Below are 17554 nucleotides of genomic sequence, written 5' to 3'. Positions count from 1 at the left end.
TTCACATTCCGTGAGATTATATTTATTCGGTTCTTGGGAAATTCTTTTTTTTTTTTTTTTTGAGACAGAGTCTCACTCTGTTGCCCAGACTAGAGTGCCATGGTGTCAGCCTAGCTCACAGCAACCTCAAACTCCTGGGCTCAAGCAATCCTCCTGCCTCAGCCTCCCGAGTAGCTGGGACTATAGGCATGCGCCACCGTGCCCGGCTAATTTTTTCTATATATATTTTTAGCTGTCCAAATCATTTCTTTCTATTCTTTAGTAGAGACGGGGTCTCGCTCTTGCTCAGGCTGGTCTCGAACTCCTGAGCTCAAGCAATCCACCCACCTGGGCCTCCCAGAGTGCTAGGATTACAGGTGTGAGCCACTGTGCCCGGCCTTAGTTCTGTTTTTAATTATCCCTAACAGTGAGATATCCCAACATTTTGGATATGCTAGTTAGAATGTCACAAAGTTCATTCATTCATTCTGTTCTTTCTTTCAGCACACATTTATTGAGTGCCTATTATGTGCCAGGCACAAAGTTACTACTATGCCTCCCACTCAAGGTTCTATATCAAGCCACTAAGGTTTTCTTTTGTAGGGTTTTGGAGATGCCTTCAGAATTGCTTCAACTGGCATCTGGGTGACGGGGAAGGCAGCTGGTCTCTGTTTTCCACTGCTCAGTCCACGGCTGTCAGTTACCCTGTTTCTCCTCGGCAGCTTTGTCTTTCTCCTCCAAACAGCCAGTCGCAGGTGTCCCCACACATCCTCTCCCATGGGGCAGTTGTTGGTAGAGTTGTTCGTTGCCCTGAGAGGGTAAATTCTCATAAAAACAGTTTGAAATTTCTCAAAAACAAATATGTGTTGCCAGTGTAGCAGGCTAAACTTGTACTTCTTGTGCTTCTCCAGAAAGACTGGTCACATGAGACTTACCAATAAAATTTAGAGCCATAATAAGCATCTTGTGCATGTACCAAAACATTTTCAAATATAACATCAAAGGAATTCACAAATGTCAAGCATTTTACCACTGAGTTAATATACCCTCTTCAAAAAGCAATAATAATTACAATTATTAAAACAGTTTAAAATCCACACTTAACCCTACCCCAAAGATTCCTTCTCTAGCTACAAAGCCTTCAGGCAATTTCACTGAGCCAGTGGCAACTCTTCACCCTTGAAACTACTCTCTTATCCCTTTTTTGTTTTCCTTAAATGAAAAGTCTACTTCTTCTTTCTGAACCAACTGTTCCCATCAAGATATCCAATCATCTAAGAACCCAAATCCCACCCTCCTTTCTTGCATTTGCTAATTATAAACTAGAAGAATTAACAGTTTTATTCAGTTCATGAGTAATAATCTAACATTCATATGGGAACTGCAGAAAATGTTCAATTTACATATGAAGTTCAAAGGTCAATCACTTATAGATATACATCATATATAAGGCAAATACTAAATACTATCCTTGTAACTCTTTTTTTTTTTTCTTTTAGAGATAGAGTCTTGCTCTGTTGCCCAGGCTGGAATGCAGTGGTGTTATCATAGCTCACTGCAGCCTCGAATGTCTGGGTTCAAACCATCTCCCTGCCTCAGCCTCCTGAGTAGTTGAGACTACAGGGCTCACCACCACACCTGGCAGATCTTGTAATTCTTAAGAAATTTATTGCTTTGAAATTAAGTATAAAGCTAGCTACTTATATATCAGTTTCATTTACTAAGATTTAAGATTGGTTCCTCACTCAAATTCAAGATTACTCTAAAGTAACAAAGGAGAGATTTGAACCAAGTTAGAATAAATGATGTGCCCAACATGGAGAGAGAATTTCTCAGGACACATTTTTGGAAGGTTCCAGAAGGTATGTGGAAGGTATCTTCATTCCAGGGTGGATCAAATTAGCATAATCCTCACAGTTTCAAATCCCTTCACAAATTCTACAAAGGGTCCTAAAAGTACAAAACATTTTTTAAAAATATATTTTAACATGTTAATTCAATGAACTTTTATTGATTTGAGTGCCAGGCAAAATACTTGGGACTTTTCAAAGTTAAAAACTTGGGTTTCATGCCCCGCAAGGTGGCTCACACTTGTAATCCTCGCACTCTGGGAGGCCAAGGCAGGAGGATCGCTTGAGCTCAGGAGTTCCAGCCTGAACAACATAGTGAGACACCATCTCTACAAAAAATAGAAAAATTAGCTGGGCATGGTGGCACACACCTGTAGTTCCAAATACTCTGGAGGCTGAGACAAGAGGATCACTTGAGCCCAGGAATCTGAGGTTGCAGACTGCACTCTAGTAGCCGGGCAACAGAGCAAGACTTTATCTCAAAAAACAAAAAAAAAAGAAACTTTGGTTTCCCAAGTCAACATTGCTTATTTAAAAAAAAAAAAAAAGAATGATATTATAGAGACGTACACTTATGTTATAGAGAGGTATGTTCCTCTACCAACTTGAATTCCTTTTTGAATTTTTAATCTCAGATTTTCGATATGTTTCTTTGACATTGAAAGGTACATGTGATTAGGTACTCAATGAAAAGACCAATGCTTGACCTGAAGAAGAATTATTAAAATCATTTACAAGAGAGGGTGACTGTTTTAACCCATTTTGTAGATCTCCTATCCAAATCTCAGGAGATGAGGAGCTACATTCCTGGAAATTGATCCGGGATTTCTATCAGCTGTTTTTTTTTTTTTTAATGACTTTTGGTCACTCCCACAAATGTAGTATCTATAGGAGGGGTAACTGTGATAAATCAGAATAATAGATAGAAAATCAGTAGTGAAACTAGATACACTTCTCCTTCTCTCCCTCCTCCCAACATGCTGGAATGTTACTTCATTGCAACATCATTGGAAGCGTAATTAATTACATGAAAATGACTCCAAAAGCTGCAGCTGCTTATGCTGCTAAATCAATGCAAACTTTACTATGGAAAGTGAAACGATTATTTGGGTATGTTGTTTTTAATGTTACTGTCCTTTTGAGGATTCTTTGGAAGAAATTATGAGTAACTTATCTGAATTTTCCCTTCAATGTGAGAATTTGAAGCTGATTATTTCAGAGTGAAATTGTGGGGTTTTTTCTGAGTACAAACAACTCCTTAGTGAAAATGATATACAGTAAGTGATCACAATATCCAGTATTTCAAACACTACTTTACAGAACAAATTCCATGATTGGTGAGTGTCAACAGTCCCTTAGAATAGTTTTTGACAGGCTGGTTCTAGTACAGTGGTGTTTACAACTAATTGATCACAACCAGTTACAGATTCCTTTGTTCCTTCTCCACGCCCACTGCTTCACCTGACTAGCCTTAAAAAAAAAATAGTTTTTGATAGTTTTATTAAGGTATAATTGACACAGAAGGAATTGCCCACATTTAAAGTATACAATTTAATTTTTGACAAATGTTTATATCCTTGAAATCATTACCACAATCAAGATAATGACCGTAACCATTAACCCCTGAAATCTCCCTCTGTACCCTTGGAATCTCTCTGTCCAGGCCTCCTGGCCCCACCCTGCCTTCCCAGGCAACCACTGATCTGCTTTCTGTCATTATAGATTAGTTTTCATTTTCTAGAATGTTATAGAAATGGAATCATTCAGTATATACTCTTCTTCATCGGGTTCTTTTTACTCAGCATAATTATTTTGAGATGGCTCCATCTTGTTTTAGCAATAGCTATAGACAATTTTTACCTTATTAAAAAATTTTTTTTCTAAATATTTTACAGTGAATATGGATTGGGCTTTTTCTCCTGTAATGAAAAGATTGGCTGAATACTAGAGTAACCTGGGAGTTTTAGCAAATACTAATGCCGTGTTTTAACAGCAAAGATTCTGATTTCATCAGTCTTGTGTGAAGCCTGGGTATTGGGGCGGCAAAAATCTCCCTAGTGATGCTGACAAGCCGCTGAGGTTGAGATCCACTGCTCCAGGGCCTGGAGATTGAGCTGACTTTGTCGATGCTGCCTGGCTTTTCCTGTGTCTCCACCTGATGGGAATTAACAAACAGTGAACTAAACAAGGCTGTGGCAGAAAAGCAATTTCCTTTTAGCACAGTTTTTTAATAATATTAGGGGAAGGAGTCTATGCTCTGAAACCATCATGATTACGTATATTCAATCTGGTCCTTTCAAGGAAATCAATCCACCTGGAAGGGGTCAAAAATAGAGCCTCATGACATAGTGAATTTTGTTTTACAGTGGGAAAATCTTACAGTAAGACTAATTTTTTAAAGTCATGCCAAAGAAGATGGTTTTTCTAGTATATAGTTACAGATAAATATATTAATATAATAATCTATATGCAATTATCTACCACTTATTATATCCCTGGGCAAGAATATGGCTGTGAAATACTGAATATTTGCTCCTAAATGAGGAATTTAATAACTATAAAAAAACTAGGTGAGAACCTACATGCCTTCAGTCATGAAATAATCAGGCTGTGAACTGATGAACATTTTAACTAGGAACAAATTGAGGAAAGGCAGATAACGTGATCTAATATTTCTTTTGTATTCCTTTAGGCTAACTTGCTAAATGCTTTTAAGATACATGTAAAATAATTTTATAACAATAAATCTATGTAAATATGCCCAAATGATTTTTGACAAAAGTGCCAAAGCAATTCAATGGAGGGAAGATAGCCTTTCAACAAATGGCACTGGAGCAATTGGATATTCAGAGGCAAAAAACATCATCCTTGACTTAAGTCACATACATTATGAAAACGTTAACACAAAATGGATCACAGACTTAGATGTAAAACATAAAACCATACAATTTTTAGAAAAAAAATAGGAGAGGCCGGGCGTGGTGGCTCACGCCTGTAATCCTAGCACTCTGGGAGGCCGAGGCGGGCGGATCGCTCGAGGTCAGGAGTTCGAGACCAGCCTAAGCGAGACCCCATCTCTACTAAAAATAGAAATTATCTGGCCAACTAAAATATATATAGAAAAAATTAGCCGGGCATGGTGGCGCATGCCTGTAGTCCCAGCTACTCGGGAGGCTGAGGCAGTAGGACCGCTTAAGCCCAGGAGTCTGAGGTTGCTGTGAGCTAGGCTGATGCCACGGCACTCACTCTAGCCCGGGCAACAGAGCGAGACTCTGTCTCAAAAAAAAAAAAAAGGAAAGAAAAAAAATAGGAGAAAATCTTAGGGAGTGCAGACTAGGCAAAGAGTTCCTAGATTTGAAACAAAAAGCATGATCCATGAGAGAAAAAACTGATAAACTGGACTTCATAAAAATTAAAAACTTTTGTTCTAAAGAAGGCCCAGTTAAGAAGATAAAAAGACTAGCTGCAGATGGGGTATAAATATTTACAAACCACATATCCCACAAAGGACTAGTTTCTAGCTATAGAAAGAATTCTCGAAACTCAACAGTAAAAAAAAAAAAAAAATCCAAGGAGAAAATGGACAAAAGACTTAGACTTTTTTTTTTACTTAAGACATTTTACCAAAGAGGACATACAGATGATAAATAAACATGAAAATGTGTGTAATTTGAGAAAAACAAATTAAAATCACAGTGAGTTATCACTACACAATGGTCAGGATGCCAAAAAAAAAAAAAACCATAGTGACGATACCAAATGCTGGCAATGATATAAAGTGGATCACTCATACACTGCTGGTGAGAATGTAATAGGGTATAGTCATTCTGGAAAAGTTTTGCCACTTCTTAAAAAACTAAACATGCCCCCCAACCCCACCAAAAAAACCCAAAAACCCACAACTCCACATGACCTCACAATGGCACTTCTGGAGCTTCACAGACTTATGTTCACACAAAAACTGGTATGTGAGTGTTTATAGAAGCTCTATTTGTTATAGCCCCGAACTGGAGGCAACCCAGATGTCCTTCAACATGTGGAATGGTTAAACAAACTGTGATTTGTCCATACCACGAAATACTACTCAACAATAAAAAGAAAAACTGTTAATACATGCAACAACATCGATGAACCTCCAGAAAATCCTGACAAAAGAAAACCACCAGTCCCCAAAGTTATATAGCGTGTGATTCCATTTGCAATCACAAAATTACAGAAATGAATTAGAGATTAGTGGTGCCAAGGGTTAAGGAAAGGTAGGGGGTGGAGAGAAGTGGGTGTTGCTCTAAGAAGGCAACAGGAGGGATCCTTGTGGGATGAGAATGTTCTGTGCCTTGACTGTATCAATGTTGATGCCCTAGTTGTGACATTGTACTACACTTTTTGCAAGATATTGCCATTATGGGAAAACTGGGTGAAGGGTATATGAGATCTCTTTCTCTGTATTATTTTTCACAACTGTATGGTAATCTACAGTTAACTCAAAATGAAAAGGTTTAATTTTTTCTTTTTTTTTGAGACAGAGTCTGGCTTTGTCACCCTGGCTAGAGTGCAGTGGCGTCATCATAGCTCACTGCAACCTCAAATTCCTGGGCTCAAGGTATCTTCCTGCCTCGGCCTCCTGAGTAGCTGGGACCACAGGACCACATGGTGTGTACCATGACACCCGGCTAATGTTTCTACTTTTTGTAGAGATGGGGTGTCACTCTTGCTCAGGCTGGTCTCAAACTCCTGACCTCAAGCGATCCTCCTGCCTTGGCCTCCCAGAGTGCTAGAATTACAGGCATGAGCCACGGCACCCAGCCTGAAAAGGTATAATTTTTTAAAAAAGGGTGATAAAACATATATTTTCAGATGTGCTAAAATAAAGGTCCAAGATACCTGTTTTTATTCCATTTACAGCCTCAACTTTCCAGTGTCTTTGAAATACCTTTTAAAACTAAGCCAAATGAGACGTCAACACTGTATTAAAGGTTGGTATTTTGTTTTGCTTGTAAGCTTGTTAACTCTGAAACAATCAGATTTGATAAAATGCAGAAACAATAGGTTTCCTGACTCTGCCCTGCTATGTAAATACCCTCCTTTAATTCCTGGGCTTCATCTTGCCAATAAAGTAGCAGACCCACCTATAATTCCCAGCCAATATCATTTCCAAATCCTGCTTTAAAAGGGCCTGAAAAGAACCAGATCTAACCAGAAATGAAGCAAAGGCAGCAATGGGCTCCCTTTGTGAGACCAGCTAAGGGGAACATCTACACTCCAGAACAGTTCAGTTCCCGCCCTTGCTGCTTCTCTCACCAACGTTTAGCACAGCTTGAATTTGTAAAATACATACTGGAATCTAACAGAATCATGGAGGTGTGTACCTAGAGTCAGATAAAGAAACAAAAGGAGGAGGGCACTTTGGGGTTTAAAATGTTAATTTTCCAGGGTAAATTTAACTTGAAAAAAATTGAACATGATTCATATTTTCTGAATTTAAAAAATCCATATCTTCATATAGTCTGTATTTAATAACAACTATTATGTACTCACTTGCCTATAAAGGTTTGCAACACTCAAGGCAATGCAGCAAGGCACTCTCTGAGATTAACAAATTAATAACCTTTTTATCATCATAGTTTTAAAAAGCTCCAGCAATGATAAAGCTCTCAGCACACACAGTGTTCACCAACATTACATGCTGATTTTTGAGCAGGATGAGGCTCAAGTCCTGCCAGTGGAGCTACCCCAAAATACATCTATCTACATGGAAGGAGTTTTGATTTTCCCCACTTCATTGTATTCAAGTACAATGGTCTCTAGACACTTTGGAGATATGCAGAGAAAAATTCCATCTTGGCGTCTTTTCAGTGTAATGGTATGCCCAACTTTGGGGTCAGGGATAAGAGGTAAGAGGATGTGAAATGTTACTATAAACCTCTCCTCTAGACTTTGAGAGACTGAAGAGGTTTAGAAGAGGTTTAAATAGCTCATTGGGCCAGTCTGAGGAGGAAGACAGGTGAACTTTCTCCACATATGAAAAGAAATGGCTCAAGGACCTTATTCACCATTTGTCCCTGGCTCCAAGGGTTCTTTGAGATACATGGAATGGGCTTGGTCTGCTGAACAAACTAGCAATTGAGTTGAAGAATGATTATGTTTATTATTGAACAGTTTCTCCCTTCCTAACACTGTTTTCCTCAGTACAAGTAGCAAGAGTAAGGCCAGGCCCAGTGGCTCACACCTGTAATCCTAGCACTCTGGGAGGCCGAGGCAGGAGGATGGCTTGAGGTCAGGAGTTCAAGACCAGCCTGAGCAACAGTGAGATCCCGTCTCTACTAAAAATAGAAAAAATTATCTGGGTGTGGTGGCACGCGCCTGTAGTCCTAGCCACTCAGAAGGCTGAGGCAGGAGGATCGCTTGAGCCCAGGAGTGTGAGGTTGCTGTGAGCTAGGCTGACGCCACAGCACTGTAGCCCGGGCAACAGAGTGAGACTCTGCCTCAAAAAAATAAATAAATAAATAAAATAAGAGTCTCTTTCCTCCCACCCCAGCCATAGTTGGGATTCAGGAAATCATTTAGAGCTGCTAAAAATGTTTGGCCTTGGCCTTTATTTGAGTTCTTTCCTAAAGCTGCAAAGCTTCAGTTACTGCTTTTATTTATTTGTATGTTTGTTTGTTTGTTTGTTGGCTCATACATTCATTGTGGAAGCTGCTGTTATGATTTAGAGTCCCTTGTCTGTCCCCATCCTACCCACAACCACCCCCTCCCTGCTCTCTTCTCTTGCATTCTCCGGTACAGCCCTGCCAGTCAGGGATAAGGGGGGAGTTTGCTGTGGGAAAGCCCACCGCAGGGCCTCCTTGCTCTTCCTGGTGCCTCTAGCAGCCGAGTCAAGGACCTAGACCCTTGGAGAAACTAGCACCATTTGTCTCTTTGTGGGGTGGAGGTGAGGGTGTTAGAGGACAGGCCCTGCTTGGAACAGGGCCAAGGACAACAAAGTTACTCTCTTGATAAACCTGACATATTTTAAACCAGTGCATTGTCTTTTTTCTATTTTTTTTGGTGGAGGAGGGAGGGTTGACTATGAAAAAGGAAAATTAAACAATGTGATTTAAGCCAGGTGTGGTGGTACGCACCTCTAGTCTCAGCTACACAGCAGGCAGAGGTGGGAGGATCTCCTGAGCCTAGGAGTTTGAGGCCAGCCCGGGCAACATAGCAAGACCCCATCTTTAATATAATAAAATAAATAAGTAAAACACAAAATCCAACTTTTAACTGCATGATTTCTTTCATGGCTCATTGTGGAATTTTAAAAAATGATGTCTTCCACCAACCGTAGGTGAGAGTTCTGTCTGTGAAGCAGTGGCTGACAAATAAGAGATGAGACCTGTTAGTATCACAGACTCAGCCGCAGGCGGAGCTGATTTTCTAGAGGAAGAACTGGTGAAAACAACAGGAATTACAACCCATTTAACCTGTCCTTGAGACCTTGAAAATGAGAACTATTTATCTTGAACATAATCATCGGCTATGATAATTAAAGCACTCTTCATTCACATTCTCTCTTCTAGTTGCACTCTGGACCTGGAATAATTTCCCACTAACAAGAATTCTGAGACTGAGATTCTCCAGGAATTCTCCATGAGCAACAATGCTGAGCGGCCATGAAGGTGGTCCACACAGGGCCACACCTAAACACAGGTCCTCAGAGGACTGTCACAGTGGAAGAAAAAAACAGGTACCCTTTGTTTATATGTATTTAATCTCACCCTATTAAATTACTAACTTGAGTGCAGTCATGTGCTGCTTAAGTCAACAATGGGTCGCATAGACAATGGTGTTCCCATATAATTATGCTGGAGCTGAAAAATTCCTATCACTTGGTGACATAGGAGCATAGCTCACGTGTTTGTGGCAATGCTGGTGTAAACAAACCTACTGCACTGCCAGTCATACAAAAGCATAGCACAGAAAACTATATATAGTACATAATACTCGACAATGACAATAAACAACTATATTACTGGTTTGTGCATTTACTATACTATAGTTTTTACTATTATTTTAGAGTGTACTCCTTCTATAATACTTATTTAAAAAATAAGTTAACTGTAAAACAGCCTCAGGCAGATCCTTCAGGAGGTATTCCAGAGTAAGGCATTGTTGTCAGAAAAAGGCAGCTCCAAGCATGTCATTGCCCCCGAAGACCTTCCAGTGGGATGAGATGTGGAGGTAGAAGACAGTGATATTGATGTTCCTGACCCGGGTAGGCCTAAGCCAATGTGTTTGTGTCTGAGCTTTTAATTTAAAAAGCTAAAAAAGTAGAAATTTAAAAATTAAAAATTTTAAAAATAGAAAAAAGCATATAGAATGAGGATACAAGGAAGAAAATATTTCTGTACAGCTGTAAAATGTCTTTGTTTTAAGCCGAGCGTCATTACAAAAGAGCCAAAAAAGTTTTTATAAAAATGGAAAAGTTTATAAAGTAAAAAACTTATATTGAGCTAAGGTTAATTTATTATGGAAGAAAGAAAAACATTTTTTATAAAATTTAGTGTAGCCTAAGTGTACCGAGTTTATAAAATCTACATTAGTGTACAGCAATGTCCTAGCCCTTCACATTCACTCACCACTCACTCACTGACTCACCCAGAGCAACTTCTAGTCCTGCAAGCTCCATTCATGGTAACTGCCGTATGTGGATGTATCGTTTTTTACCTTTTATACTTTATTTTTACTGTACCTTTTCTATATTTAGATATGCTTAGATACACAGATACATACTATTGTGTTACAATTGCCTACAGTATTCAGTACAGTACATGCTGTACAGGTGTGTACCCTAGGAGCAATAGGCTGTACCATATAGCCTAGGTGTGTAGTAGGCTGTACCACCTCGGTTTGTGTAAGTGCACGACATGATGTTCAAAGGACAGCGAAATCGCCCAACAACGCATTTCTCAGATCATATCCCTGTTGTTAAGTGACATATGACTACATATTATATGATATACCTATCATATTGGTGCTAAAGGAATATAAGTATAATCTTTATAAATAAATAGATGTATGTTATTGGATGTGAGTGCTCAATTTTTTTAATTGATGGAGTATACAATCAAAAAGGCTGGCGACTACTAAAGGCAAAGAATATGTCTTATTCAATCAACTCCATAGAAAAGGACTGTGTTTTATGACCAGAAATTCATAACTGGCATTAGGGCTGGCTGTTAATTTATTCACACATCACACAACTCCTCAGGTGTGGGACCACGTTTTGCACGTGTTTGTTTGCCTGTGGCCTAGCATAGTCCTTGACAGTGTAACGGGGTTGTTAATGGAGGGTAACTGCGATGTTCATGAGTTAGTTTGCCTGGTTTTGAATCGTGGTCAGCCCCTTGGTGGCTGTGTGGCTTTGGGCAAGTTCTTTAACCTCTCTGTGCTTTGGTTTGCTCAACTGTAGAGTGAGGACGATATTAACACCTTCCTGATGAGGTCATGAGGAATAGAGGTGAAGATACACACAAAGGATCGAGAACAGTGTCTGGCACTGAGGAAATATTCCCAAAGCCCACTTTCTTCTTCCTCAGGGCAGTGGCCACCAGTGTTTTTGACTATAAAGTCCATCGATTTAAAAAAAATCGTTCATCTCCAATATATGTACTTGCAATTATTTATAACATATATCTAATTTATGTTAATCCAAAAATTTTCTGTTAATCCAAAACTTTGAGCATTAGTGCTAGCAAGCAAAATACTACGTATTATGTTACCAGGGTTGGACTGTGTGCTCAACCCTGGTATCACTTCTGAGATTAAAGACTTCGGCTTCCATCTTGGATTCTCTCTCTGTCTCTCGTATCTTCCTGAGGAAAGCAGGCTGCCACCTTGTGAGCCGCCCAATGGAGAGGCCGGTGTGGTGAGTGTGAACCCTTCTGCCATAGCCAGCTGAGGGCTGACACCACCAACAGTCATGAGAGTGAGCTTGGAAGAGGATTTTTCACTTTGAGCTGACAGCAGCCTTGGCTGACAGCTTGAATACAATCTCACGGGGGACCCTGAGCCAGACCACCCAGCTAAGCCATTTCTGGGTTCCTGATCCTCAGAAACTGAAATAATAAATATTTGGTGTTTTAAGGTATTTTAAAAAATGTTATGTGTTTGTGTTTAGAGGACAAATTACATGTAAATTTGCAAATACAAGGATTTTCAGATGTTTATTAAAGAAGACGGTGGTGGATTCTTATGATTTTTAGCAAATACACATTCCCAGTGGTTACTAGACCTGCGTGAGTTGAGGCCTCGGGTATTTCTCATGTCACAGTTAGGCCACACTCTGCGAAGATGCTGCACTGCTTGATTTCCTAACAGCAACAGAATCAAGCTCTCAGAGGCAGATGTCTGAGTAGGAAATCAGTTCATTAAATGCAGGCAGTCACAGAACAATTTCACGACAAAGACATTGCTGTAAAGAAAACCTGTACAATTACCACAGAAGCAGAATTAGCTGTGATAATCTCATGTGCAACTAAAAAAACCAGGAGGTCCTCAACTCAAACCTACTTAAATAGAACTACTATAATAAATGTAAGACCTAAAGCTATGAAACTCTTAGGAGAAAACAAGGAGGAAAATCTACATGACATTGGATTCGGCAAGTACTTTCCAGATATGACATCAAAAGCATAGGCAACAAAAGTAAAAATAGATAAGTCAGAAAACATCAAAATTAAAAACTGTGCATTAAAGAATATAATCAACAGTGTGAAAAGGTAATCTATGGTATGGGAGAAAATATTTGCAAATCATATATCTGAAATCCAGAATATATAAAGAATTCCTACAATTCAACAATAAAAAATCAAATGACCCAATTAAAAATGGGCAAAGGACCTGAATAGACATTTCTTCAATAAATATAAATGACATACAAATGACCAACAAGCATATGAAAAGATGCTCAATGTAATTAATCATTAGCAAAACAGATCAAAACCATAATGCAATATCACCTCATATCCACTAGGATGGCTACTATCAAAAAAACAGAAAATAAGAAGTATTAGCAAGGATGTGGAGACATTGGAATCCTTGGACACTGCTGGTGGGATTGGAAAATGGTGCATCCACTATAGAAAACAGTATGGCAAAAAAATTAAAAATAGAATTACCATATGATCCAACAATTTCACTTATGGGTATCTATCTATGAGAATTAAAAGTAGGATCTGGAAGAGATATTTATATATCCATGTTCATAGCAGCGCTATTCACAATAGCCAAGTGGCAAAAGTAACCCAAGTATTGACAGATGGATGAAGGGATAAACAAAATGTGATATATGCATATAATGGAAAATTATTCAGTCTTAAAAAGGAAGAAAATTCTGACACCTGCTAAAATGTGGATGAACCTTGAGGACATTATGCTAAATGAAATAAACCAGTGACAAAAGGACAAATACTGTATGATTCCACTTATATGTGGTACCTAGAGTAGTCAAATTCATAGAAACAGATTGATGGTGGCCAGGGGCTGGGAGAAGAGGTAAATAGGGCATTGTTTAATGTGTGTAGAGTTTCAGTTTTGCAAGATGAAAACTTTCTGGAGGTCAGTTGCACAATTATGTGACACTACTGAACTGTACACTTAGAAATGGTGAAGATGGGCCTGGCACGGTGGCTCACACCTGTAATCCTAGCACTCTGGGAGGCCGAGGCGGGTGGATCGCTTGAGGTCAGGAGTTCAAGACCAGCCTGAGCAAGAGCGAGACCCCATCTCTACTGAAAAAATAGAAAGAAATTATCTGGCCAACTAAACTATATATAGCAAAAATTAGCCGGGCATGGTGGTGCATGCCTGTAGTCCCAGCTACTCTGGAGGCTGAGGCAGTAGGATCCCTTCAGCCCAGGAGTCTGAGGTTGCTGTGAGCTAGGCTGATGCCACGGCACTCACTCTAGCCTGGGCAACAAAGCAAGACTCTGTCTCAAAAAAGAAAAAAGAAATAATGAAGATGGTAAAATTTGTGTTATACATTTTTTTGCAATAAAAATTTAAAAAATAAACAGCAAGACTTTGCTCAATGCCCTAAGAGAGTGCCTTTCTTTTACAATAAAAGTTTTAAAAAAAATAAACTGTAAGACTTTGCTCAATGCCCTAAGAAACAATCAAGTTTCTTGAAAGAACAGTGTATATAGCTCTTGGCTTTCACCTCTACTTAGTTCCTCAATGCTGTGCCATGTGGCATGTGTCTCTGCCACACCAGCAGGCCGCTGTCTGGTTGTCTCAGCTGCCACCTGCAGAGAGCATGTCTCAGCCTCTATCTTTGCTCAGACCCTGCAGCATTTGCCACCGTTGACCACTCCTCTTGGGAACTCTCTTCTCCCCAGTTTTTCTTTTTGGGGGGCCACTGCCCTTTGGTCTCTTTTGCAGACTTATTTTTTACTTTCCTTTACTGTGGCTCTTCCTCAAGTCCCCGTGGTAGGTCTTTTCTTTCCTCTCTCATACTCTATCTCCTTAAGTGAGCCCAGCCCCTTCCATAGCTTTGGTATCATCTGGGAGGAAAACTTTTCCTTTACCCTCTTAAGTGACGTTTTGGGGGATTGTGAATTAAACTAACATAAGACAGCAAAAGAAAAGACAGATTTTTATTCACATATCTATGGGTGTTCATGGAAAAATGCGATTCAAGGAGGTGATTAGAATTGGGAGTTCACAGCCGGGCGTGGTGGCTAATCCCAGCACTCTGGGAGGCTGAGGCAGGTGGATCGTTCGAGCTCAGGAGTTCGAGACCAGCCTAAGCAAGAGCAAGATCCTGTCTCTACTAAAAAATAGAAAGAAATTAACCGGACAACTAAAAATATATAGAAAAAATTAGCCGGGCATTGTGGCACACCTGTATAGTTCCAGCTACTCGGGAGGCAGAGGCAGGAGGATCACTCAAGCCCAGGAGTTTGAGGTTGCAGTGAGCTACAATGATGCCACTGTACTCTACCCAGACAACAAAGGAGAAGTGGTCTCAAAAAAAAAAAAGGTTAAAATGGTAAATTGTATTTGTATATTTCACCACAATAAAAAGAGTAGGGGAAAAAAAGACCAGACCCTAATCAAAAGTCCACCCTCAGAAGGTACTGCAGATATCTCACTTAACCTGCACTAGAGGACCCACTAATTAGCATAAAGATGTTAAAGATCATTTTCAGTTGGTAAATGAAGTGATCCAGGCAGTGGCTGCTGGAAAGAGCTATACAGGCACTTCCCCTCTGGTACAAATGGGTATACGGGTGAACTCAGTAGCCTAACACTTTCAGAGTGCTGCCTTAGTCTGGAAATCCTAGAAATCCACTAGTGTGTCCCCTCCATTGGCCACGCACGCATATTTAATGGAGGCTACTTAGGGAGAACTTGATGACATTCTGCCCTCAGCACACTCACTGTTGAATTTGTCATAGATTGAGTCTTTCTCGTGAGAGCCACCTCTGCTCCAAGAGGGCAGAGGGCTAGGATTTCACCAGGCTCACTCACACAGCAGGCTGTCTGACTTTCTGTGCCTGCTTGCTCTTGACATTGGGACCTGTTTTAGAACTCTGGGGACCTGTAGCTCTTGGCCTCTAATCCCGCGTGGCTGCAGAATTTCTCCAGCCATCTCCCTACAATGCAAGCAGGTCATGTCAATTTCTCCCTCAAAATTCTTCCTGCCACCACCATTACCATTGCTTTCCAAGTAAAATCCCAAAGCCTGGCCTCTAAGATCTGCACCTGTCTTCTTTCCCCTTTGCTTCCCAACCTCACTGTTGACCCCAACATACTAAACTCCGACCCCAGCATGGTAGCCCTTGAACCTGCCCACACCTTTCCCACCTCTGTACCTCTGCACGTGCCATTTGTTCTGCCGGAAAAGCTCTTCCTCCCCATACACTCGGGCTTTTGCTTCTGGGAACACAGCCGGTTTCAGGGACACCAAGTCCTTGCCTGGGATAGCATCTGTCCCTGGAATTTTACCTTTTCTCACAATACTTTTAGCAGCAATGAAAGCATCCAGTTGCTGCTGCTCATAAAGGAGGCAGAAAGAGAGACCCAGAGGGCAGCTGTCTTTGTTCTTTAACTGGTCCAGTTCCCGGCTCCCTTTCCTCCAGGGAAGCAGCTCAGCTTCCTGTACTTGGGTTCTGGGGAGCGAGCTGGAAAGCTCTTTTGTAGCCAATTGAGTCTTGACCAGGCGACAGGTATGCAGACTAAGCCCTCTCTTGGAGGTGAGGCCAGCTTCCAGCCACACTGGAAGACCACCTGGGGGGCAGGAAAGGGGGCCAAGTGACTGCCCCCAGCTCCCTCCCGGGACTGGCCACCTGGGGCAGCCGGCTTCCTCGCTTTTGGAAGAACTGGTTTAGCAATCTGGCACTTTAAAGTCAAATTAGGTAATTTGACTTTCTATTCTGTTCAATTGATCACCAAGAGAGGATTTTAAAAACTGAAAGGAATTGTTAACAATTTCTTCAAGAGGAGCCTACTTAACCTCAAAGGAAAGAAAAGATAGAAGGGTACCTAAAATAACAATGGAAACCATAGGATTGTTTGCCAGGGACTGGCTAACACACAAAAGGGAATGTTAAGATGGCACCTCCTTGGGTTAGTTATAGAAAAGCAATTTACTCCAGAGGTTTCATTTCCTTATGCTGCAACCTGAGGCTCTTCTTGGGAGCTTGGGTGAAACTGAAAATGTGAATAAGCTGTATTGGGGGCTTTTAAGTTAATAACAGCAAGAAAGACCCAAAATAGGACCTTGAAATCAATATTTATATTCTTAAAGGGCTTGTATTCACAGCTGATTTCCAATGTGAGGAACCAGGCAGCTTTTTGCTATAAAGCTGCTCCTGAGAACAAGAGGTACCTTTATCTCACGAACATCTCCCAGTGGTGCTGAGTCAAGGCACCCTCATCCGATCCTGCAGAAACACCACCGTGGCCTGCAGCTGATTCGCTGCTGACACAGAGAGGCGCCGAGCGAAAGCAAGCACTGCAGTCTCCAGAGAGCACTTAATCAGATTGTCGGGACGAGCTGGGCTCCTTGTGAAATGGAGGGTGGAGTGGGCACCGGGGCAGGGACAAAGCTCGTTGACAACAAGGGCAGGATGCAGGGAAGGAGCAAAAAATAAACCTGAGCTCTGTCTCAATTACAGTTAAGTGTCAGCCACCAGAATGCAACTTCAAACAGAAGGCAACCACCTCGTCTGCTACCGCCTGCAGGCTCTTCGGACCAGTCCTGGCTGTGCAGCTATTCTTAGTCGCGTCCCCCCACCCCCAGTCGGGAGTAGAAGTTAAAAGACTCTTCCACCTACAATAAAGGGCTGTCCTCTCCCCCTCTATCTCTTGATTTTTACATTCTGTTCTGTAGTCTCTGTTAGTGTGTGTCCCAGACATGATAAAAATGTAGCTAATTAATTCAAGCAAAAGCTTGTGGTGAGTTGGCAAACCATTATCATGATTAATAAGAGGACAGGCAGAGGGTAAAAGGAGGTTGAAACTGGCTTTCTTTGTATTTGAAAATCCTAACTCCTCTTTTTTTTCAATTATCTTAGCTATGCATTTTTTGAAAGCTTCTTGAATTCAAACTGGATACAGCTTCATTTCTTTCAAATGTACATAATAACTCACATTGAGCCCTCACTGTGTGGTTTCAATGACTATAACTGCTCTCTTTAAATCAGCATAATTTCTAAATCAAAATGTTCTGAAACCAGCAGAAATGT

The 17554-nt window shown here is 40.6% G+C and overlaps 1 long non-coding RNA gene across 1 annotated transcript; it reads left to right on the top strand.

Annotated features, from left to right (window-relative positions):
• The first annotated feature begins 16118 nt into the window (after window positions 1-16118).
• Window positions 16119-17170, top strand: LOC123633372. Its single transcript, XR_006733583.1, has 2 exons — window positions 16119-16222; window positions 16985-17170. It is a non-coding gene; the product is annotated as an uncharacterized LOC123633372 (long non-coding RNA).
• Window positions 17171-17554: the final 384 nt, after the last annotated feature.

This window comes from Lemur catta, chromosome 2 (assembly GCF_020740605.2).
Source record: "Lemur catta isolate mLemCat1 chromosome 2, mLemCat1.pri, whole genome shotgun sequence".
Classification (NCBI taxonomy): domain Eukaryota; kingdom Metazoa; phylum Chordata; class Mammalia; order Primates; family Lemuridae; genus Lemur; species Lemur catta.
This window is presented reverse-complemented; position numbering and strand designations above follow the sequence as displayed.